This window comes from Oryctolagus cuniculus, chromosome 16 (genome assembly GCF_051225735.1).
Source record: "Oryctolagus cuniculus isolate XC-2025 breed Fujian yellow rabbit chromosome 16, ASM5122573v1, whole genome shotgun sequence".
Lineage (NCBI taxonomy): Eukaryota > Metazoa > Chordata > Mammalia > Lagomorpha > Leporidae > Oryctolagus > Oryctolagus cuniculus.
In genome coordinates, this window is record NC_142882.1 from 86251997 (window position 1) to 86278864 (window position 26868).

Genomic DNA, 26868 nt, shown 5'->3' on the forward strand with positions numbered 1-26868 from the left:
AGAAGAGAAAGGAGGCTGCCACGTCGCGTGGGTCGGCTGTGGTCTGAGGTGGGTTCCGACTCACATGAACGAAGTACTGACATTGTCAAGCCATCAGAGTGGCAGGAGGGTCGGGGCCATCTCAGACATCTCAGAGAGCCAAATGGGGCTCAGAGGAACCCAAATTCCCCCAGTGCTGACAGTGTGGTGACTCTGGTGACAAGTAGGCTTTAGATTCCCAGCTTTTAAACTTCTGGGAATTTAGCTCTCATCCTCTGCTACGTTTCCCGAGTGGTTGCTGGACAGATATGTTTAGAATGTGAGTTGACTGCAAATAGTTTATCTGTCTGGGGATAAGGAAGCAGGATGATGTCACTGTCCATGAAGATGGCACGAGGCAGCTGGAAGTTCATGAGATGCATATGTTGGACAAGTATGCTAGTGCTTACAGCTCTTTCAGTATGAAAAAAAGAAAGAAAGAAAATCCAAAAAGCCTAAGCATGGATGTGCTGGTTTCACATCTCCCCTGTCCTGTGACCAGATTATGATCCTTTCCTATTTTTGCACAAACACAGTTAAAGGCACTGAATATTCTTTGCTGCACTTTCTTGTGTAACAGACGTCACCTGCATGGCAAGTTGATGCCGGCTAATGAACTAGAGCCCCGCCAGGGCCTCGGTCCCTCCCTGCCTGGCCTCACACATGTTCGAGGCTTTTTCTGTGCCTGGTGGACAGCTTCTAAAAGGCAGTGCAGAGAGAGTCTGTGAGAGTCTTGTCTTTTTTAAACCTGGCCTCAGATGTTATCGTGCATTACTTCTGCCATGTCCTATTATTCAGGAAGTCATAAAGAGCGACCATGGTTAAGGGGAGGAACATAGACTTCACCCTCCCGTGGGGTAAGGGAAGGTATCTGGGTGAAAATATGAGACCTTGACACACCGTAGCCACTTGTGAAGTCCAGTCTGCCTCAGAGGTCTCAGGCACCTCCGAATCAGCTTATCTGAGCTTTCACTAATTCTTCTTCCGTTCCTTCCTTGTCCGCTCTTTCCTCCTGCCTTTCGATTTTGGTCGTTGATCAGAAACCACCAAATTGCTCAAACTGTGATCTTTTACGTCATTATTGGCACTGAGCAGGTCATGCGTGTTCACTGTTGGCAGATGTAGTAGTTAGAATGTTTAACAAGTGGAACTACACAAGCCCTCACCATAGAATAGGCGTCAGTCGTGAACAATCAGTGCAGTCCCACAAGCACAAGTCAGCTGAGTACTGGCCCTGTTCATATAAAATGAATCGATGGGAAATCCACCTATTTTAGAAAGATTTACTATTATAAACAGAACATTTGGCTTCCATTCTAATGTTTGAGTACTTTGATCACTAAATCCATAATTAATTAATTAGTATTGCATGCATCTAGGCATCTAGCACACAATGACCCACATAATGGAAGACCATAAAGTCCCTAGTTTTGTTTTTTGTTTTTTGTTTTTGTTTTTTGACAGGCAGAGTGGACAGTGAGAGAGACAGAGAAAGGTCTTCCTTTTCCGTTGGTTCACCCCCAATGGCCACTGCAGCCGGCGCACCGCACTGATCTGAAGCCAGGAGCCAGGTGCCTTCTCCTGGTCTCCCATGCAGGTGCAGGGCCCAAGCACTTGGGCCATCCTCCATTGCACTCCTGGGCCACAGCAGAGAGCTGGCCTGGCAAAGGGGCAACCGGGACAGAATCCGGCACCCTGACCGGGACTAGAACCTGGAGTGCTGGCACTGCAGGTGGAGGATTAGCCTAGTGATCCGCAGCGCCGGCCTACAGTCCCTAGTTTTGAAAAGTCTGAGCAGTCATCTAGTCCAACTGGACTCATTAGAAAGTGATTGTTTCTTACTATTAATAATAGCACATTTTTACTCTAGTAGAACGAGGAACTGCTGAAAAGCACACAAAAGAAAATAACCTGTATTCCAAAATGCCAAAGCTAACTTGTAAGAATGTTGCAATATGTATCATAATATACTTTAATATATAAGGACAAATAATACATAAGCATGACATTACATAATAAAGGTTTTAACATACAGCAACAAATACTTTACTATCCTTTGTGTATAACAACATATTTTACAGCATTTTCTCATGCAATTAAATATTTCTCTAAAAAACCTTCTTATTTAATTATAATGGTGTATCATAATTTAATATATTTTTACTTTAGATATTTAATTATTCCCAAAATTTTACTATAACCAATAAAAATGTGATTGGCATTCTAGGTTATATTTATGATTTTTTTATCTGTTGAATTTTCTAGAATTAGAGTTATCATTTGCATTAGTATGGATTGTTTGCTTTACATAAAGGTTATATAAATTTAGTCTTCCATAATGCATGCATGGGGACAGCTCCTCCAAAGCTCCCACACCAGTCATTATTTTCATTTTCTAAGATTTAAAAATGCTAGTGACATTTCAAATATGAGAGGTGGCTATACTATATTACTGATTTTATTTTAAATATAAGAAGTTTAAAAATTAGGATATTACATCGAGTCCTTGTTTTTAAATATCAATTCCAGTTTTCTCATCAACTAACTACATTTTTAAAGAGTGAAATAATATGCTTTCACAATTAGTTTTAAATGCCCTAAGTTTCATACAAAAATTCTAATATTTTGAAATACTACTTCTTCAAAGTGTTCCATTTATTTTACATTCTCTATTTTTGCTCTTTTAATGGGATACACTTAAGCTTATTTAATGAGTTGTAGAAGCTTTAGAGATAAAGTTCTCAGAAATCATCCCTTTGTTTAGTTTGTAGATGAGACTACATACTTTGTTTTAGAAGCTGTGGTTACTATTAGCCTTAAGCTAAATGTAAATCCCTCAACTCTTAGGCCAATGATTTGCTGTGGCACCTCATTTTTCAAATATTAATTGATTTAAAATAATTATTCTCCTACTACAGATAACAAATGGACTTAAATTTCAAGGATAAAATCTTGCATTTTCACAAGCTCATTATCTTATCATTTAGGAATAGATTATGACATCCCAGAGACACATCCAGTGACTCCTTTAATCCCCCTGGCGGGCACGCAAGGTGGCAGCGGACTCTTGGAGTCCCAGCAGAGGTGCAGAGCCCGCCAGTAGCAAGCTCAGAAGGAGGCTCTGGCTCCAAGCGCTACAGCTTGTCACAGCGTATGGACAACGATACTGGAAATTCAATCAGCTACTATTTCCGTAGGACTGAATACTTAAGAAACACTTTAAACATAAGGGCATTTGACAAACCCACTACCTCGCACTCATGTACCATAACTAACAACTAGGAACATAATGCTTCAAAGGAAAGCAGAACTGCCTAAAATTCAGGAGGCCTGTGCCCCACATTACAGTTGTTTACTGATCATGTGCATTTCTGCAAATTAAAAAACTCACGGGCCTGAATTTTCTCATCTGTAAAGTGGGGTTTTCACTAGGTGATCCTGGATAGCTTTCCAACTCCAACAATTCTTTAAATGAGGTTGGAAATATGAATAATCTCGTTTTCCATGTTGAATTACCTATTCACATAATTTAATATTTGCAAAGTTACAATCATTATGTACACTACATATGATCTGCAGTTTAGCTAGGTATTTCCCTTACACAGATACCATCTCAAATAAATTCTCCTTAACAGTTCCAAATAATGAAATCTTTACTTACATTTTCTACACTCATTTCCTTTAGTAAAATAACTTGTCCATGGTGGAAGCATGGTTAGTAAAAGACAGCGAACTGGAAATTTTTATTTCAAAAGCTGGTAGAATACCAACGTAAAAGAAATAAATACAGAAATGGATTTTTAAGATGGTTGGCTACATGAGGTCTCTATGTAATACTTTCAGCTGAAACAGAAGGAAAACAACCAAATAGTACCAAGTATTTTATTACTATTGGCTAACACAAAAGCAAACAGAAAAATGGAAATTATTGTATGCCCAGTAACAATAATCCAATACCACAGCATGAAAAATATAAGTTTATAAATAGTTTAGTATCACTTTGCGCAAAGATTTTTGTCATTTTATTTTATGGTCATTGCGGTTTTACTGAATTTTAATTACAAATAAGGTAAGTTTATTACAGATTTTTATATTTAAAGAACAGAAAATAAAACCTGGTTTTAGATTCTGTAAAATCATCAGTTTTAAGGTTGTAGTTATTTCCTTCTGTAAAACTGAGGAACTTTCTGAAATATGAATTTTGTCTAAATCATTTTCGTCATTACATTGTATTTTCCCCGTGACATCTTATTTCTCCCTAGTATAACTCAAAAAGTAATGAGCATGTTCATTTCAGGGGAAAAAAGAGTTCTCTTAAAAACTAAGAAGTAAGGAAATTCAGGTAGAAGTTGACCGTTTTCTACTTTAAAATATTTTCATGACCAGTATTTGATCAGTAAAACCATACAATTTAAGAAAGATCTAATTTAGATGAGTTATCTGTCACAAAGAAATTAATATAGCATTCCAAGTCATTTCACTTATCAAAATCACTGCTTGGGAACACCTTTTTTTAATAAAAGAATATTTATTTGAAAAGCAGAGTTACAGAGAGGGAGAGACTAAGGGGGTGCAGGGGAAGAGAGAGAGAGAGCTGTCTTCCATCCACTGGTTCACTCCCGAAGTGGCTACAACAGCCAGGGGTGGGCCAGGCAGAAGCATGGAGTTCCATCTGGGTCAAATATGTACGTACAGGAGCCTAAGCACTTGGGTCATCCTCTGCTGCTTTCCCAGGTGCACTAGCAGGGAGCTGGGTTGGGCGTGGAGCAGCCAGGATTTGAACTCTGCTCATGTGGGATGCCAGCATTGCAGGTGGAGTTTACCCTGCTGTGCTACAACGCCAGCCTTGGGAATGCCTGGAGTCCTGGCTCCTCTGCCTCTGATCCAACTTCCTGCTGGAGTGTACCCCAGGAAGCAGCATTTGATGGTGCGAATTCTTGGGTCCTCCATGTGGGAGACCTTGATTGAATTCTGGGTTCCTGGATTTCACCTGGCCCAACCCTGGCTGTTGCTGGCATTTAAGGAGTAAAACAGTAGATGGAAGATCTCTCTCTGTCTCTTTCTCTCTGCCTTCAAATAAATAATAAATAAAGCTTTAAATATACAAACTGGAGCAGGTGCTACAGCACAGCTGGTTAGGCCATATTCCACAATGGAGTCCCAGTTGGGATTCAGGCTACGCTGCTACTGATCCAGGTCTCTGCTGATGAGCCTAGGAAGCAGCAGATGATGGCTCAAGTACTTGAGTCCCTGCCACCCATGTGGGAGATGTGGATGGAGGTCCTGGCTCCTGGCTTCAGCCTGGCCCAGCCCCAGTTGCTGCAACCATTTGGGCAGAGAACCTATGGATAGAAAATCTCTATCCTTGCTTTTAAGTAAACAAATATTAATTATAAATAAATATATTTATAATAAATAATAATAACAACTTCTTGAAAGCACTTGAAAACAAAAAAGCTGGTGGCCTCTGGAGGACACCACCCTTGTATGAGAGGCTTGAACTTGACTGGCTTTTCTCTTAAGAGCACTCCCCAATTTTCAGTTTTCAGCAATTTTTTAATTTATTTGTGTTTATGTAAAAGAGTAACAGAGAGATGGAGAGACAGAGAGCTCTCCCATCCACTGGTACACTCTCCAAATGTGCAAAACAGCCAGGGCTAGGCCAGGCCAAAGCTCTTGAAATAGATGGACTCACACTCCCAGGCATTTGGAAGAGGCTTCCAAGTGCAAACCAACATTGACTGGTTAATCAGTAGACAGGACACACCTGAGAAGTCAGTGAGCTTGGAGGTATGTCAGCAGAAACTTCCCAAACTGAAATGAAAAAGTTAAATATCATTAGAAGATAGATAAGAACATTGAAGCACAATGGGATAATTACCAAGGGATAACATGTGTGTCACTGGAATACTACAAGAACCAGAGGAGCGGGGCTGGCACAGTGGCGCAGAGGGTTAACGCCCTGGCCTGAAGCGCTGGCATCCCATATGGGCACCGGTACTAGTCTCAGCTGCTCCACTTCCAGTCCAGCTCTCTGCCATTGCCTGGGAAAGCGGTAGAAGATGACCCAAGTCCTTGGGAGGGAGACCCAGAAGAAGCTCCTGGCTCCTGGATTTGGATCGGCGCAGCTCCAGCCGTTGCGGCCAACTGGGGAGTGAACCATTAGATGGAAGACCACTCTGTCTCTCTTCTCTCTGTGTAACTCTGACTTTCAAATAAATAAATCTACATAAAAAAAAAAAGAACCAGAGGAGCACACAAGGGGTCAAATCTCAAAAGATACACACAAAACTTAAAATGTCTGTTGCCAACAACCCAGGGTCAAAATACATGAGACAAAGCTGATAGAACTACAGGGAGAAATAGACAAATTCACTCTTATGGATGGCCACCTCAATATCCCTCTCTCAGTATTAAGTAGATAAAGCAAAGGCATAAGAACACAGTAATCTAATCGACATCATAGAATATGTAACCGAGTACAGCACCGTGCCTTCTCCCAAGCACGCAGGGAACATCCTCCACAGTGAACACTATTCTCGAACAGAACACTCCTGAAAAATAAGATAATAGAAATCACACAACGTACATTCTCCAACTCTAAGGAACTAAAATAGAAATCAGTAACAGAAATAAATCTGAAAAATCCAAAGACAGAGAGTAGACACATTTCTAGAAGCTAAATAGGTCAAAAAAGTTCTCAGGAGAAATGATCAAATACCTGATAACTAAATGTAAAAGCAGCGCTGACAGAGAAATGGATCAGAGCATAGAACTGAGCACTAAGGAAACAACCAACCCAGCTCAAAACGGGGAAACAAAAAATCAGAACTGAAACTCCATAAAGAAGATAGGCAAGCTGGACAGGAGCGCAGGCAAAGAAGCTGCACATCGTGTGTGATTAGAACTGCAGGTTGAAGTGACAGTGAAACACCACTGCATATCCCTGTTACAAGGGCTGAACCCAAACACTGAGTACGCCAAATGCTGTGGAGAATGAGAACGGAGCAATGGGAATTCTCATCCATTGCTGACGGGAACGCACAGTGCACAGCCACTCCGAAAGAGAATGTGGCCATTTCTTATGAAGCAAAAGAACAGTTTGTAGCTGAAGCAAACCATCTTCTAGATATGTCTTCAGTTGAGTTACAAATTGTGTTCCAGTAATATCCGACAGGAATGGCTCTAACAGTTTTATTCACAATCATCACCCAATCGGGAGCAACCAAGATGTCTTTAATAAGTGATTGGGTAAACAAACTGTAGTACCTCATGCAATAAAGTACTATTCTGGGGTAGACAGGGGAAAACCTCAGTCTGAACCCAGAATGTTGAATTCCAGAGCCCAGGGGTGGTAGGAGGGATAAAATGAGTTTGGACACAACTTAGGAAAGAGGGCTTGTGACTCATTAATTGGGACAAAGCACTAACATGAGACGTTAATGGGGGAATGGCATGAGGGGTGCATAGGAACTGTTTGTATTCACTACCTCACAAGTTTTGTTTTGTAAATTTAAAACTTCTGAAATAAAATGTTAAAAAAACACAATCAAGGCATAAAAAGACATGGAAGAACTTTAAACAAAGAGTTCAAAGAGGAAGAAGCTGATCTGCAGAGACTACACACTGTATGACCCAGGGTTACACCTTCTGGAGAAGATCAAACTGGAGAAACCGGGAAAGACCAGTGGGTGCAGGTGCTGATGGGGAAAGAGGGATGAAAGGATGATGTGCAGTTCACTCTGGCTAAAAGCTATAAACTTCTGTATCTAAGAAAGTGATAAAAAGTGCCTACCTCAGAGTGTACCGCAGGGATTAAGTGATAACATTAACAAACAGTCATTGCAAGTTACAAAATACTAGTGCTGATTCTGATCCTGGCTGTGCTGAGTACTTGCTGGGTTTTCCACCACCCGTAATTTTTTTTTTAATACTGTTAGGCCCAAGCCAGGATCGGGTCTTTCCAAAGCCTGTACTTCCTTCTCCCTTTTCCACTTTCCGATGAAGAAGGAGAACCCTCCATGGGTGGAGGAGGTAACTGGATGGGCAGTAATGGTGGTTGCTCATGGTTCCACTCTTGGAGTGCTATGATTTATTTACCTAGTAAAGTTGAAGTCAATCAAGAAACTTCTTAGACATGCCTTAGATTCTTCTCTAGCAAAATGTGTGTGCTTTTATGAAAGTTTTACCAAATAGCTGAATATTTTTAAAGCCATCATGTAAATATAATAAGTAGTTAGAATTATAGCAAGAAGTATCAGGGACTAAAGAAAACTGTGATGGTTCTTAACAGACATAATATTCTAAAGATGAGTCTGAAAGGCCATCCTTATTTAGGTATTTTAATCTTATTTTTACTAAAAATAGATTATAAATTTATTAGCTAGGGTATACGTTTTCCTCTGATAACAATTTTTTCTGAAACTTAGTAACAGCAATGTAGATTGTCCTACAGCATTCATTTATACATTGAACCACCACAACTGTTTTCTTTATGAATTAAAATGATTACAGGGAAAAGTTTCTTAGGTCATGGCTTCCTGTACCTTACCAATATGAATACATGACAACTGCTTTTTCATAGATTGACATGAAAATATTTCCTAAACATTTTAGAAGTCTGGGTTTTTTAAATGTCTTTTAATTAATTGACTAATACTTCTATAATGGATAATGATGCTATTACTAAATCTAAAACCTACAACACCCTGAAATTATCTGGCTTCTTCTTCCCTAAAATTTGAGAAATACTTAACATCATCTTGGAAAAACACTCCTGGCTTCTGAATAAAAACCTTTCTTTAGCTTCTTCGTATTCAGTTCTTACTTCATCACAGCTGCTAAGCAATACATACTTCAGGATATTTGCAAGACATAAACAAGGTTATAAAATTGATTTTCTGAATTAAAAATTCTTGGAATCAAAGATAAAGCAGAATAAGAATTTATTTCTCTCTTCAGGCAAAATATCTTCTGAAAGATATTCATTGCAGATGGAGATTTTTAAACCAAAAGAGCACAAATAATATTATTTATAAAATGAAAATATAAAAAACATTCGACTTCCTGAAGCTTTTCTCTGACTCTGGATTTAGCCAAGTTACAGAAATGTCAACAATTCTTTAGATGATTTTCAAAGGGTCACTCCTCTGTCTTATTTTATATCTCTCTAAAATGTTATTTCCAAAAGTATGCATTGCAAATAAGGCTATTTTACCAGGCCTTTCCATCTTAGGCCTCACTTAAAACAAAAATTTTTGGTACCATGGCAAAATGTACTTTGAGTCAAATTCTTCTATTTCAATCCAGCTGGCAAATGTGAGGAAAAAGCCCAAAACACAAATCTATCATTTGCAATTGGCATAATCCCCATTCTTGGCATAGGAAAGTATTAATTAAACATGCTTGCAGAAACGTCCTCTCAACATATTTAAACTAATTGCCTTTCATTGAGATTTTATGCCAGCGATGGAAGGGTTGCCCTGATCTATGTATATCAAGACATATTTTAGGAAGATATCTTGTTTCTATGTGCCTGGCTGCATTTTAGATCTGTCTTCTATCCAAAAGAAGTTTCAGAAACACTTTTTTATATGTAACCATTTTTCTCCAGACTTTACCAACATAAACTTGGTTACAGTCAAAGTAGTAAACTGTATACTTACCTATCCTTATGTGTAGGCAGTGCTGAGTAAAGGAATTACAATGCTCAACAAAGTTTCCACAGGGATGGCTTTTCTGTTAACACATGTGTTTGTTACATCTAATGTCTCATGGAGAGATTTTCCTCTCTAATTCTGGTTATCCCAGGGAAAATCTCTGGGGATCTTTGCTCCCAGGGAATCTACTTCATTCATCCACTTAATTTTGTCAACAAATATTTGTTAACTTCTGAAAGTATGTCAGAGTCTTATAAATCTTGTGTATACAACATTGACAAAAACCAACATAAATCTCTGCTTTAATGCATTTTATATCCTAGTAGGAACAGTAATGGATTAGCAAAGTAAATAGGTTTGAAATAGCTCACACACACACACACACACACACGCACACCATTAGGAGCTATGAAGAAGATTAATGAGAAAAGGGAGTGCGAATGAGTACTTACGGAAGGAAATGCACCATTTTCATTTCTGTGGGTGTGAATGAAAGTAGCTGGTAACATTTCTTCTTGTGCCACTAAACTCTAAATTCCGTATGATTGGAATTTTTCTGTCTGATTCACCACAGTATTTCTAACATATATAAAATTGTGCTGTATATATATTCAGTGTATAATAAACACATAAATTGAATGACTGCACTACTGCTAAAATCTAAGAATGCTAACCACAAAAACTGACATTTGTCCTGTTCTGCAGATTCTACTTCTAAGTATTTCTGGTGTAACCATCACCTTAGACTTTATCAGGTAGCATTGCCACCATTATTTTGTAAATGATGAATTGAATATTCAAGCACAATTGTATTTCCTGGAATCATCTATTTAGAATAGTGTAGAACACTATCGAGGATATAAAGGAATAGCCATGTGAGTTGAACCCACAAAACCAAGATGAATACATTTTTCCATCTTGGGTCTATAAGAACTGTTGAATTTTCATTAGAGTATTTCTTAAAATCCAACTTAAGAATGCTCCAGCTGACCAACTGCTGGAGACAATTCTTTTTTGAAAAACTTTATGCATATCAAGATAACAGATTTCACACATTCCATATATACAATTTTAAGTCCATAGTGATACGGGCCACCCTCCCTCCTCCTTCCCCTTTTTTCCCTCCACTGTCAATTTTTGTAATGACATACTTTCAATTTATTGTACAGTCACAGGATTAATCCTCCACTAAATACAGAATTCTAAATGGCTCTCTTGTGTTTCTGTACTTTTTGCAGGGAGAAGCCCTGAGAGCTTGGGTTTAGGACTGTCTCATCAGGGATGTATGCACTCTGAAGATTTTTGGAAAAAAAAAGTGTCTCCCCCCTGGAGCAGACCACAGGTTTCTTTTCCTTCTTTGTAATGTCAATCACAGTAAAGACAATGGAGTCTACCAATGCCAAGGTCAGGCAGCTGTGTGGCTCATGTTAAAACATTCACTTTTTTACTGTAATGGAAATTTGAAATACGTTATCTCAAAAACGAAGAAGTAAAGGGAGAGGGATAGGGAGGTGGGAGACAAAGAGAAGGAGGGAAGAAGGGAGGGAGGGAGGGAGGGAGGGAACATCATTATATCCTTAGAATTGTATCTATGAATTATATTGAGTCTTCAAAATTAATTAAAATTTTAAAAATGAAAATGTTAAAACAATTCAGGTTCCCTAAGCTTGACATTCCTCCACTGTGACACAACCCTGCTATGTGTGAAGGACCCACTTGTGCCCATTTGCCTCATCCTGCTGGGGTTGTTGGGAGCCAACAAACAGAAAGCTCATGCTACTCACTGCGCCATGAGTAATTTATGAGCCGGGAGCCTTGTGTCTTCTGCCAGCAGTCATGAATCTCTGGCTGCCTGACTTCCTGGCTGTCAGCTAAGGTGAATGGCCAGACGCTTCACAGTTCTTGACTGTAGCGTTCCATTTAACAAAAACTTAAACAAATTACTTCTTCTGCATCTACGTTTTGTAGAATTAATTTCCAAAAGCATCTACTTGGGTGGCCAGTGAGTGATATTTCATTTTGTTCCCAGGTCTTCAAACAAATAAACTACATTTGAATAGCAGTTTTCAAACTTTCCTTGTACTAATTATAAGATCATACCTTATGGCAAGTAAATATATCATTGAATTCATGTAGCTCATACCAAATAGTATGGATTCACGTAATTCATAACTGTACAGTTCACATTAATTTCACTTCAGGTAAGATTGTAACATCTCCAAAGTATAATTGTATCTGCAAATGTTTATTGTAGCAATCTGATACATATGCAAATACTTATGTAGGAATAGAAATGATATAGGAAAGCACAGATGGCGCGCAAGAGAAGCAACATGAGCTGCTTATACTGCCAGAGCACGAGTTTGGTTATCTTAGTCCCAAGAAAGACTAAACCTGGGAGTTAGTCACATCATGATGGAACTCCTTCCTGTCTTAAGTTTAGCTATAAGGAAGGCTGCAGTTGCCACTTACATGCAGGATCATGGCAAAGGTCTTATCTGCATTTCTTACTAGTATACAGTCAGTCGTTATAGTCCTTACGTCAGAAAGAACTCTGAGGTCTTAGCAAGTCACTTAATTGGAAATCATCATAATCCCTAAAGCATAGTCCTTATAAAGAGCTTGTTACAGCACCTGATCAGGGACTAAATTCTCAACTGATATTACGTCCTTACCTACATAATTTGTATATCTCCAAGATCACCTCTTTTGATATTAATTAGGTATCACATCATAGATTGCAACTCTACCCTAATTTTGAAGATGAAGAAAATAAAGCTTGATGAGGTTAGCTAATTTGGCAAGGGCAAACATCTGTTAAGTATTGGGGTTGCACAATGAACTTGTGTCTGTGATTTCATTACACCACATGTAGTCCCAGTCGATCCTGAATAAGATCAAGCAGGAACTGGTAATAATAGACTTACAACCAGAAATAACTAAAAGACATTTTAGTAGATGAGCAGGGCAACTTGATTTGTGACCAGCAGGTCAAGGAGACCCAGACAGACAGGGAATAGTATCAGTGGGTCCAGCAGCAGCAAACAAGACCCCAGTTATGGGGCAGGATTTTGAGGGCACATTTCCAAAATTTTCCAAAAGAAATACTGGTCAGGGCAGGACCAGAAGTCTTAGAGGAACAAGTTAGTGTACCAAGTGCCTTACCAAGGCAAAAAGCTGATGCAAAGCAGTTAGTATGAAAGCAAGAAAGGGAGACTTGGGGTAAGGGTAGGGTAGGACCAGAGTTTCCAGGCAGCTGTAAAAGCAGGACAATTTGCAGAACGCTGGGACCCCGAGACAGCCTAGCTAATGAGTCTGAGTTTTTCTTCCCCCTCACATAAAACATACAGGGGCAAAATTAAGAGAGGTAAATAATGAACTTACAAGTTTTCTGTGGTATAATAAAGAAATGTGGGTACTAGGGGTCAAGCACTCTAGTGATGGTTTTATGTACTTTGCAATTTTCAGAACCATCTGCATCTGAATGTTTTAATACACATTGATGGAATTTCCTTTGGGGAGGAAAATGGAGAAGAATTCATAGAATGTGGTTTTGAGATCTATAATCCAACATCTAATTTTATCCACTATTTTAGATTTAACCCCACTAGGTAAAAGAATGAAAATTCAGATTTTACATGCACTTTTTAAGACAATGCCTGAGGCTAACATACCGTTGATTCCGTTCTACTTGGGCTTATATCTTGGTGAGCCAGGTCTAATCATATATTATCACCCAGGGTCTTTCTTGAAGTTTTACCTCTAAATGCCAGCTAGAGACAAGGAGATGTTTCTAAGTGTATTTTTCCTGGGACTACACTGCAGTCCTTTCTTCTGGAACACATAAATGCTATTGAGAAAGGAGAAGTAGAATAATTGTGCATAAGGTAATCAGAGGTAGAAAATCTCTTTTTTTATTGGGCTCCAATTTGTTCTTTCTTGATCATTCACAGAAAGAGGTGAATCGCTTAAGTTATATAAAAAGGAAAATCAAAAACAAAAACCCTCATACTTTTATTTTCACATACAGATCATCTAGGAGAAAGCGGTACAGAACATACATCACACAGAGCAAGCCCAGGGAAGAGCTGCACAAGTGTATTCGTAGCCCATTTCTATTTGTAATTCCAGTCTCTCGATGCTGTGGACTAGTGAGCTAATACAATGTCCTGGAGGAGCTCCACCAGAGCCTTTGAAAATCAGGACTCAGAGCTGTTTCCCCCTGACTGGTGGAGGACTGATGATTTGAGGTCCACAGAATCTAAATATAACGAATGGTGTGTATGTCAAAGGAAACACTGCTAGATGCAAGGAAGACCCATGTAATTACAGGCCCACTTTCTATCAGAGAGCACTCCTGATCGTCCAGAAAATCCAGGTGAGCTTTACTGTATTTACATCAATTAATCAAGGCATTTAAGTATAATTACTGTCATGGCAATACATTTATATATATGGAACCTAGTCATTATTTTATGTGCAATTAATATTTACTGATTAACATTCTAATTTCACTTTATAATGTTTACAAAGGATATGAGGCATTTTCACCTGGAGTGGTGTCTGTAAAGTCAATGAGAAATTACTTGAAACTCATTTCTGAACATTACATTCAAAGTTTTGCACTCTCATTTGTTAAGATATGAGGCCTCCCTCCCAAAAATTCCTTCCAAGAAATATGCTAAAAACAAGACATTCTAACATACAAGATGCCTCTGTATCTCAACACTCTGGGCAAGGAGACAGATGAGTAGTTCCAATTCTGTCAAAAAGTGGTTAAGAAGCACATTCTAAGTTCTCATATCCAGATATTTCTCATACAGGTATCAGTCATAGTGTCACAGCCAAATAATTCACTGCTTACCAACACTCCATATCTCATTTCTGATGAGACAGACGCGAATCCTCTGAAATTCTCTACTTGATAAATTTCAGAAGTCTAACTCAAAGTCACTAGACTTTGCAGTTTTCCAATTTCTCAGATTCAATTAAATCATGTTATTTGTATCTCATTTGGGGGTAGGAGGGAGAATAGCAACATAAAATACAAGGCAGAATTTCCCAAGAGTACTTTCACATCTTTCTTCTACAACAATTCGGGGTTGTTTATGAGACGTACAGGTGTCATATAAACATATACCGCGTTTTTGCACTTAAAGGTAAACTTTCTTAAGCAACATAACTTCCTTGTGTCTCCTTGCTAACCTTTGAAGACAAAGCAGTAATGCACACACCACACAGTTTTGATCACGATGGACTACATACATGACGGTATCTCCAACAGGGCTCAGGTGTGTAACAGACTGTGTCTTCCAGGTTTGTGTAAACTTACTCCAGGACGCTCACGCAATGAAATCACCTAATGATGCATTTCTCAGACTACATTCTCGTCAAACAACGCGTGACTGTAATTCTATGATTCAGTTTACACACTGTTATTATGTCAATTAACTAATGTAAAGTAACAAGCACATAAAAATCTGAATAAATTTCGCTGTATTGTTATTATTATCATGTAGTCCCTTTCCTCAAAGTGATGCCGTTGTTCTTCTCAGTTTCACCAGTTTGTTAAAAAGCTACTTTCAAGTTTAGCAGCCACTATAAATTATAATTAATTGCATTTCATGTACCTGTTTTATATTTCAACCTCAGATCCATTGCCTTTCTGAATAATTTAAAGCTGGCCCAAGGGGTTGTGGTGCAGCTAGCTAGCTGATGCTTGGGACATCAGTATACTACATAGGAGTACTGGTTCAGGTGCTGGCTACTCTGTACTTCCAATCCACCTTCCTGCCATGTGTCTAGGAGGCAGCTGATAAGGATAACAGTCCAAGATCTTGAGTTCTTGCCATCCTCATGAGAGATCTGGACGGAGTTTCTGGCTCCTGGTCTTGGCTATTGCAATCATTTAGGTAGCGAACCCAGAGATGGAAAATCTCTGTAATATGCTGTCATTGTGCCTTTTAAATAAATAAATACATTTTTTTAAAGTCAGGCAAAAAGGAGCTATGTTGAGGTGGGTGTTGTGGCATAGCAAGTTTGGCTGCTCCTTGGGAAGACTGCATCCTACATCAGAGTGCAAGTTCCCACTACTCTGCTTCCAACTGAGCTTCCTTCTAATGTATGTGGTGACAGCTCAAGTGCTTGAGTCCCTGTCATCCACAAGGGAGTCCCAGAGGGAGATCCTGGTTACTGATTTGGGCCTGACCCAGTCCTGCCATATCTCACTGTGGCCAATTGGAGATTGAACCAGCAGATGGAAGATTGGAAGATCTCTCTCTCTCTCCTCTCTCTCTCAACCTTCTCCATCATTCTGCCTTTCAATTAAATAAATAAATATTTTAAAAAAGAGAAACTGTGGTGAGTTTCCTGAAATTTGTGTATCCATTCATCTTTGGTAAGAAAATGTTTTATAATATTTGTTCACTTTAGTTATTCCATATGACTTTAATAGATGATACAAAAAAGGACAATGATTAAATATATTTATAAAAATGATTTGATTGACCTTTATAATCTTCGTGGGTAGTTTGTTTCCACATTCATAAAAAACAGGATCTATGTAAAAGTTTACAAAATCTTACTTCAACTGAGATTTCTATGAATGTTAGATACTCAAAGTATGAGATTGAGTCTAAATTAGAAACATACTACCAACCAGATTTCTCTCCCCTAGAAAAGGCTGGGTCTACTTGGTTGCTCAGTTTAAGGTTATCCTTAATAATTCTCCTCTCACTAGCGTTCCCACTGGTACTAACCTGCCACTTCCATTGCTTCCATTTTATTTCAAGCAAACTGTATCTCTCCTTCGAGTACTTTAATATCCTAATTACTCTTCCTGTGTCTGCTCTGTGCTTGTATCTCTGCACCCTATTCATTTGCTGTACTACAAAAAGAAGGCTATTCAAGAAACACATCCAACCTTGCTGTTTTTCTGAATCTTCCACTGATTACCTCTTCCTTTAGAACGAGGGACAACGTTCCTCAAGTGACCTAAATCATTTGAACTCTTCTCACCCGGCACTATATCTCTCGGTTGGTATCTACTGTTGAGGCTCATGTTGGGACACACTGAGTTAAGTTGCCACTAAGAAAGGGGCATAGCATGTATCAGGGTGCTGGCTCAAGTCCAGGCCACTGCACTTCCAATCCAGCTTCCTGGTAATGCACCTGGGAAGGCAGCAGATTATGGTCTACCCATGTGGGAGTGGAGTTCCTGACTACTTGCTTTGGCCTGGCCCAGTCCTGGTTGTTGTAGCTATTTGGGGAGTGAACCATTGGATGGAAGATATCTCTCTGTCTCTCCTTCTCTCTCTGTTTCTCTGCCTTTCAAATAAATAAGTCTTATTAAAAGATGTTGGTGAAACATGACACAAATTTTAAGAGGAATTCTTTTAAACATTGATCATTATCTGTTTTTTATTAGGAATGATATCCTTATGGCAGAGCAAAATGTTTTTATTTTTAATGGAGAAAGAAGTCAGCAATAATAATGAATAATAGGGAAATAATTTAACCAAACTGTTTCATATAATTGCTTTCTTCTGTATTACAGTGAAACTTAAATAAGGGAATATCTGAAAAAATATTTTGTAAAATCAAACAAAATTTGTTTAGTACTTCCTCCTTGATAAATGCCAGCTATGTTTAAAGTTAAACCAAGAGCAAAAAGGAGAGCTGAATCCAAGTAATCTATTTCAGCACAGAGAGAAAGAGGTAAGATTATCTGGGATTGAACTGCCTGCCAGAGAGGGGAAAAACCAAACCCAACTTAGCTAACCACATCTCAGGAAATATTCCCAAATGTGATTGAGGGTGAAGTCTCGTGGTTTATTTAGCAATGTAGAGGAGAAAGTCCATCAGGAAATCAGAAAAACAGACGTGACCATGAGCCAGTGACCAGGAAGTCAAGAGTATAGCTCAAGGACAGCCAGCCTCCCCATGTTTTCAAGACATTTGAAGAGATGTGTCTTTTACTTAGAGCAAAGCTATAATGATGTGTGGGGTTTGCTTTGGAGTTCCAGATGTTTTCCATCCTTATAAGAATGTCCTTCGAGCCCGCCTTCTGCTCTTTCACATCAACAAACAGCCATTTAATCCAAAAATAGATATTGGAGAATAAATGCTAGAAATGTATACCTGCCTCAAAAATGCTGATTTTGCTCATGGAAAGACATCTTAATTTGGGAATATATTTTATAAAACACTCCTGTTCAAGATTATAAAAGTGTACTGTTTAACAATTGCAATCTTAGTCTGACTTACATTTTCTTTTGGAATTCAAAAAATGGTGTTCACTAGCATGCAAATCATATTTACAGCATTATTCATTATCCATCTGAGTAGTTCAAAGTAGCTTATAGAGGCTGACAGAATTAATTTTGGGTAGAAAGTTTGATGCACAGGAATTCTAGGCAAACATATATGCTTGTATCTCTCAGAAATAAAAATGAATGATCCCAAGCCTTGCCAACAAAAGCATACAGGAAAGTGGTAGCCTGACTGCACTGATTGTACACATAACTGCTGACTAAGCATTGTGAGAGCTTCCGTGGTAATCACAAAACAGGATTTGCATGCAAATAATGAGGCCAGAAGCATTTATTCCCTAATACATACGGAAGTACTGATCTAAAAATGTGAAAATGGTCTGTCGCCAAATTGCAAGTCTTATGACATCAGGGACTGTTAGAAGAGTATTCTTCAATGTCAAGCAAGGGTCATTGAAAGATGTGATCCTCAAAGACTATCATCATACTAAGTAAGTTTGCAAATGATCCAATCTACAGAATTGTGTTTGTTCTGAAGCATGCAAACACAGACACATACCCTAAATATTTTCAAGACTAGTTCCCCAAGTGAAAGAAATTACTATTCAAGAGACTGAAGGATGGGTAGTAGATGATAGATAGATAGATAGATAGATGATAGATAGATAGATTAGTTCCATGAAGAATGATTTCTTTTCCTTGGTAAGACATTCCTGAAACATAGATGTATTTATTCACCCCAATGAACCCTATCCTCAGTCAACTAATACAACACACTAAAATATCCAAAGAACTTGGGATCAGCGGCACAAATGTTAAGTTGCATTTGACACTCAGATACAGATATGAATCCAAATGACACATTTGCCAATATGAAAAGCTTTATGTTAAACTGCTTTTGCTCAAATAATATACTTTTGGCAGAACATACTTTTTTGGGAAAAAAATCAGTTGTTAAAAAATATTTGTCTTCATTCTTTCATAAGTATTTTTCACAAATTTGTAGAAGGAATTATTTTAAGTATCAGGGAACGAAACCAGCTAATATCATTTTACATTGAAATAAACTGAGGCAAATCAAAAGTAAGTGATTTGTCTGAGTAAATTTGCAGCAGAACTGTAATTACAACTCTTTCCTTGAAGTGATTCTTTTATCTTGGCCAATTGCATATTCTACTGAGCCTTGCAGATTCAAGAATGGAGAAGACAAATACTTATTTAGTTGGAAATACAATTTTTAAGAAAAGAAATAGAAACAGAATTTCAGGATTTTTTTTTTGATCTCTAAATGTTTTAAATCCTTTATAAGTCCTCAGCTGTTAGTTTGTGGTTAAATAAAACATAATTATCTGATAAATCTTTGTAGTGTGGTCTGATTTTTCCTGTAGCAAATCCAACAACCTGAACCAAACTAGCACATTTTCTGGCTTCCTCCCACTGAAAGAAATTACAAGAAACTGAGCCAGTCTTTCTGTCCTGGGGCAGATTTTTGTAAGAGCTAAAGTTTTAGTTTGCTAGATAAGGAAGAAAATAAAGCACCCTTGGCATTTCTACAATTTTAAAGCCACAAGAAAAGATTTTTTTTAAAGCAAAAAATAGAGAACTGGTTGTCTGTCCTCATGTCTATTTTTATCTTGCAGTCATCAATCTGCTAATAAGTCAATTACAGGTGTCTAGTTTCTAAGGCAGTGATGTGCAGAGATGGCAGATAGCAGGTGCCTGGCAAGCAGGAGAGGTAATAGCTGCTAGTCCCCAGACTTGGAACTTGATCCTACTAAGTGATATCCCACTTCCATGCCATGTCGCTGGAGAAAGACAATATACAATGGAATCACCGGCATCAATGCTAAAAATTGAAATAGAAACGAGAGTGATAAGTGGGAAGGCAGATACTGGAGCCCACTGCCAACTTCCTTAGGATATGGAAGATCAAAGATGGAGATTTACTTTGAAAATATTAATGCCATTGTGAAAAAGACTTGGATGAAGACCAATTTTTCTCTAATTCTAAAGGCTCACGAATAATTTAAGTTATAGATAAGAACTGCCTTTGTACAAGAGAAGTTTGAATTTTCAGCTGAGAGATTAGCAATCTCCTCTTCTGGCAGTCCCTCAAAGTGCCAGACATCAATTGGATAGGGGTGGGCAAGGGCCTCTTTGTGGGGCCCAGGAGTAGAGCAGGCGACTTCTATGGTCGCTTTCAGCCTTCAGCTTCTAGCTGTAAAGGCCTGCAAAGTCAGCTACACGGGAATTTAGTTATAAATAAATAATGGTGTGTGGGAACAGAAGGCTGGCTCCTTCATGAACCCATACTGATTTTCCTTATTATTTTCTTTTGGTTTCTGATAGTTTGATTGTTTCTCTGAAGGTTTGTAAATTTTCTGAGACTGGGTGGTCTATTATTCTGGATTACAAAATAAAATCAACAATTTTGGGGTTCTTTATCCTTCCATAGATTTGTGATATAACCTTAGGTAGATGATTAAATTTCTGTAATATTGAATGGTGAAGTCAATAATTGAGGGTGTAAAACTAAGAGTTACGGTGGTGAAAATTCCTTATTCTTAAAATCTTATACGTTAATTAAAGTTGAATGTACTTCTCTTTCTTCTGAATTCAAATAAGCATCTTTCAGTACCTTATATAAGGAAACCTCATGACCCATTGCTTGTTAGTGACAAGTAAGCATTGCAGGCCCCACGTTGTAATGGAATGTTTAGGTTGAATCTAAAATTCTTGCTTGGCACCATAAAATAATTTTGCCCCTCTTTATACCAAAACTCATAGTACCTTCTGGTTCTGCAACATAATACTCATTAAATATCAATTTACAGAAGTTGTTGTGCTTTGTTATGTAACTGGTTTGCAACCTAAACCATAGTTAACAGTTTCATTGAAATAAGTATCTGGTTATATTTGCCAAACATATTTTCTATCTTGAGTTAAATGATAGTATTCCCAACAATCCAGTGGGGATGGCTACAGTGGTAGATTTTATCTCCTGTTGTGAAGAGCTGTAGAATGTAAACCTCTGGACGTTGAAGTCCCTTGCAGCAAGACATGGCAATGGAGGGGGCTGCAGACAGGTGGGGAGAGTGTTGGGAAGTGTGATCCTGCCGCTTCAGCTCACAACAACTTCGCAGACCAACTCTTTCATCTTTATTTAATGCTCTCTGTTTATGTTATTTGCATCACATTGTTTTACATTATGTTTATTTTTCTTTCAATATAATCAGTAATTTTTACTTTCTCTCAGTTTCAAAAAATGCATGGGTATTGTGCTGCAATGGATTAAGCCACATATGCCCACATCCCATATAAAGTGGTAGTTTGAGTCCCAGCTATTCCATTTCCTATCTGACTCCCTACTAATGCGCCTGGCAAGCAGCAGATGATGGCTCAAGTGCTTGAACTTCTGACACTATGTGGGAGACCTGGAGGAGCTCATGGCTCTTGGCTTTGCACTAACCCTTCCCTGGCTGTCACAGCCATTGGGAAGTGGACCAGTGGATGGAAAATCTCTCATTCTACCTTTCAAAGAAATAAATCTAAAGAGAAAGGAAATTTCTGTTGCAGACATAAGAAATTTAATGCTTCAGAATCGTGGCTACAGTTCTTTTGTAAAAACAAACCAAAAAATCCCAGAGCCCAAAGAATTCAAATGATTTTAACAATTTTAATTTTTTAAAAAAGATTTATTTTATATTATTTTATTTTAGTCTGAGATATAGAGAAAGAGAGGGAAAGACAGAGAGAGATCTTCCATCTGCTAGTTCACTCCCCAGAGGGACGCAATGGTTGTGGCTGGACCAGGCTGAAACCAGGAACCAGGAGCTTCATCCAGGTCTCCAACTGGGACAACAGACACCCAAGTATTTGGGCCTTCTTCCTCCACTCTTCCCAGGCTACTAGCACGGAACTGGATTGGCGGTGAAAGAGCTGGGACTTAAACTGGTACCTTTATGAGATGCCAGAATAGCAGGCAGCAGCTTTACCTGCTACACCAAAACAGCACCCAGCCATCCCACTCCTTAGAATTTACCCAAAGGAATTTAAATTGGCAAACAAAAAAGCGGTCTGCACTCTAATGTTTATTGCAGCTCAATTCACAATAGCTAAGACCTGGAACCAACCTAAATGCCCATCAACGGTAGACTGGATAAAGAAATTATGGGATATGTACTCTTTAGAATACTATACCGCAGTAAGAAACAATGAAATCCAGTCATTTGCAACAAAATGGAGGAATCTGGAACACATCATGCTGAGTGAAATAAGCCAGTCCCAAAGGGACAAATACCATATGTTCTCCCTGATCGGTGACAACTGACTGAACCCCAAAAAGGAAACCTGTTGAAGTGAAATGGACACTATGGGAAACGGTGACTTGATCAGCATAGCCCTGTTAATGAACAACTTAATACATTACCCCTCTTAGTAGTTTTTTTGTCTGTTCTACTTAATATGACTGGTTTAATTCTGTAATTAATACACAGTTATTCTTAAGTGTTGAAATTTAACTGAAATGTGATCCCTGTTAAACATAAGAGTAGGAATAAGAGAGGGAAAAGATGTACAATTTGGGACATGCTCAAGCTGACTTGCCCCAAATGGTAGAGTTAGAAACATACCAGGGGACTCCAATTTAATCCCATCAAGGTGGCATGTACCAATGCCATCTCACCAGTCCAAGTGATCAATTTCAGTTCACAATTGATCATAATGAAAGGACTAAGAGTCAAAGGAAGCACATAAACAAGTCTAGTACCTGCTACTACTAACTGATAGAATAAAGGGGAGAGTGATCCAACATGGGAAGCGAGATACTCAGCAGACTCATAGAATGGTGGATGTCCTAAACAGCACTCAGGCCTCAGAATCAGCCCTAAAGGCATTCGGATCTGGCTGAAAAGCCCATGAGAGTATTTCAGGCATGGAAAGCCAAGACACTCTGGCAAAAAGATCTCTGTGAGTGAGATCCCAGTGGAAAGAACAGGTCTTCAAAGAAGGAGGTACCTTTCTCTGAAGGGAGGAGAGAACCTCCACTTTGACTATGACCTTGTCTAAACAAGATAAGAATCGGAGAACTCAGAGGGCTTCCATAGCCTTGGAAACTCATGACTGGTGCATAGGGAGATTACTGATGCCATAGACAGGAGTGTCAATTGGTAAAGTCAACAACAGGAGTCACTGTGCACTTACTCCTCATGTAGGATCTCTGTCCTTAATGTGCTGTACATTGAGATTTAATACTATAACGAGTACTCAAAAAATATATTTCACTTTGTGTTTCTATGGGGGTACAAACTGTTGAAATCTTTACTTAATGCATACTAAACTGATCTTCTGTAAAAAAAAAAAAAAGAAAGAAAGAAATTATCAATTCCCAACTTGACTCTCACTGGGATTAAACATGACAATAGGTCTGATCTGATTTCATCATCATTTAAAAAAAATCATCTATTATTTTTCACTTTATGTTTCTGTGTGGGAGCAAACTGTTGAAATCCTTACTTAATGTATACTAAGCTGATCTTTGTATATTAAGATAATCGAAAATGAATCTTGATGTGAATGGAAGGGGAGAGGGAGTGGGAGGGGGGAGGGTTGTGGGTGGGAGGGACGGTATGGGGGGGAAGCCATTGTAATCCATAGGTCGTACTTTGGAAATTTATATTCATTAAATAAAAGTTAAATAAATAAATAAATAAACAAACAGTGGCCACATATTTTTAATTTTTTAAAGATAGATTATACTTGATGAGTTTCCAAAGTACAAATTACCACTATTACTTTGCTTATTTCATGCCTCAAGTATGAAGGGCATCAGAAATAATGAAAATTCTTTCCTCGTCAGTGCATCTGGATTAAAATTATCATAGTCTACAGAATTTAAACGTGGGTCTCTATGGAATCATATGCTCTCCACAACCGCCCTTTAGTGGTGACGAGGCATGCAAGGTAACCTTGCCCTTTGTAAAACAGCACATCGCCGACTATGTACACATCACGGATGGTGCTATTTCTCCCACAGACTCATGTCAATGGTGCAGTTATTCCTTTCATCTTTCATTCACCTGTTTGGAGAACCGTGAAAGTATTTGCATTCCCAGGGTAATCTCATCATTTGACAATGAAGTCCTCTGGCAATGAAAGAACACTGGCTTTCACCTTATATCCCAAGTTCCTCCCAGAATATGACCTGTCATTCTACACTTGAGATTCTGTTCCAGCTGGGAGGTAAACAGCAGAATGTCTGTCTGTCCTTGCAAACTACTGATGTGCAGCATAAATACTGACCATGCGGTGGTGGTAAGAGTCACTCCTCTATTGCCAGGTGACTTTGCCCAGTCTGTTTTAGAACCTTCTATAACTTTCCATTTGGTGGCCAAGCTACTAGAGTGATATCATAGAAAGAACTGTGAGGGATCCACAGTCTTGACTCAGTTACTGAAATCCCTGGTCCTGTCTCCTAAATTTTATGATGAGAGATTTGTCCTGGATGGTTTCCCAGGCCCTTATCAGTTTTAAATGTGTGGTCTCAATGCGTTTACTGGTGTTTATGTCAATGCTTGCTCTGGGGATCTTGTTCCCTTTCTTTTCATATTTTCTTCTATCATGTCCTTCTTTGTCTTTTCTTCTTCCTGTTAGTAGTGCTTTTGCTTATTCGCAAGAGGGTACTTCAAAAAGTTCATGGAAAATGCCATGCATAAGTTCCAAAATGTTCTCCATCAAAATAAGCATAATTTCTAATTCAGTTTTTAGCTCTGAGGCTGTGCTTCCCCTGGGTGCTCCTGGCAATGACTGAGCATGGAAGGTACAAGAGGCAGCTGTCCCAAGAGACAGGGACTCCTCTGAGGGCATTGGCTGGAGGACAACTGGATGGGTTCCTGAACCTTCATTTTGCTGAGCAGCTGTCTAGGAAATTTTTATAGAGTCTTTCCTCATTATTTCTTTCACTTAGATTTTAAAGCTGTCCCAGGTTTGAAAGCTCCCTCCTCACTTTCTCCTACACAGGTGGTTCTCTAACAATATCCTTATATATTTGATCATATCTTGGTATATACTTCTAAGAGTTCCTAGACAAATACAGGTCCCCAAGACAAGAGATATACAGATATCCCAAAACTAAAATAAAAGGTAGGCATTTAGCCTAGAGATTAAGGTCCCCACATCTCATATTGGAGTGCATGAGTTCAAGTCCCTGCTCCACTTGTAATTCCAGCTTCCCCTGTTAAGCACTCGGTAGGGCAGGAGTGATTGCTTAAGTATTTGAGTCCCTGTTACCAACATGGCAGATCTGACTTGATTTACAAGTTCCCAGCTTTGCCCTGGCCAAACCTTGGCTGTTGCAGTCATTTGTAAAGTTAACCAGTGAATGGGAGCCCTCTCCCTGTCTGTGTCTGTTTGTCTCTCTGTCTCTCTAACACACACGTTCACACACACACACCCATTTAAAAAAATACTAAATATAGAATCTACAAAATCATACACTTTTGATATATTAAAATCAAATATAGGCTGGCGCCGTGGCTCAATATGCTAATCCTCCACCTAGCAGCACTGGTACACCGGGTTCTAGTCCCGGTCGGGGCACCGGATTCTTTCCCGGTTGTCCCTCTTCCAGGCCAGCTCTCTGCTGTGGCCAGGGAAGGCAGTGGAGGATGGCCCAAGTGCTTGGGCCCTGCACCCCATGGGAGACCAGAAGAAGCACCTGGCTCCTGCCTTCGGATCAGCGCAGTGCGCATCGGATCAGCGCGGTGCACAGGCCGCAGCACGCCAGCTGTAGCGGCCATTGGAGGGTGAACCAATGGCAAAAGGAAGACCTTTCTCTCTGTCTCTCTCTCTCACTATCCACTCTGTCTGTCAAAAAAAAAAAAAAATCAAATATAAAGACAAAGGAATCAATAGCAAAAGGGCTAGCAATGTAGATAGTGCAAAATGTCCTTGTGCTCTTTCTTTATGGAGGAGGAATACGATACCTAATTCATCCCTATCATAAGTCCTAAACTGTGCTTGGCACATTACTTACACCATCTCAATACTCACACTAGCATCTTTTGGGCCAAAAAGAAAATCTGAAACTCAGCTATCTTACAGAAAACACAGGCAACTATGGAGTGCTTTAGTGGAAATTTGAATCTCAGTTCAAACCCCTTCTCAGTCCTTCCCCCCTTACTACATTTGATACTGTGCAAGACTGCAAGATCAAGAGACATAACAGCTGCAATTATTATTCATATTGTTTTGTTTTACGTAGGTTGCCCGACATTCATAGTTGCTTAACAAAATCATATCAAATGAGTTATAATGAGTGCATCTATCAAGACTAGTTGATTACTATGCCTCAGAGATTTGCCCTTTCCTAAAATGCTGGTTGCTTTCAGGCAACAACAACAACAAAAAACCCTCATCAAGTTTGCAGAAGGCTATGTGGAATTGCTGATATGACGGGTGATGCATTTTGAATGCAAAGTGAACTCGATAAAACGAAGTGAACTCAGAGCAGCAAGATGAAGTTAAACAGAGAGAACATGTGGCCTTCATTTCAAGTTCAAAAGATAATTTTGTAAGTACAGGATGTAACTGCTCAGAGATGAGACCATTTTTCTTCTGAATGTAATATATGGGTTGGTCTTCTAGAATGACAAGAGTTCATGAAAAGGTCCAAGATTTTATATGACCACAAACTCAATATGAGCCAACAGTGTTACTGTGATACTAAAAAGGAATATCTACTTTGGTACTGTACTAATTTACATAGACAATATCAAAGAAAGTTCAGCACACAGATCTGGAGGAAGGTCCCTTGGTCTGGGCACTGGATTTAAGAGGAGCCTCCATAATGGCTGGAGCTTTGGAGAGCATGCTGAAACAATATCTGGAATGAGGGCTTACCCATCCCTGAATTCAGCAGAAAA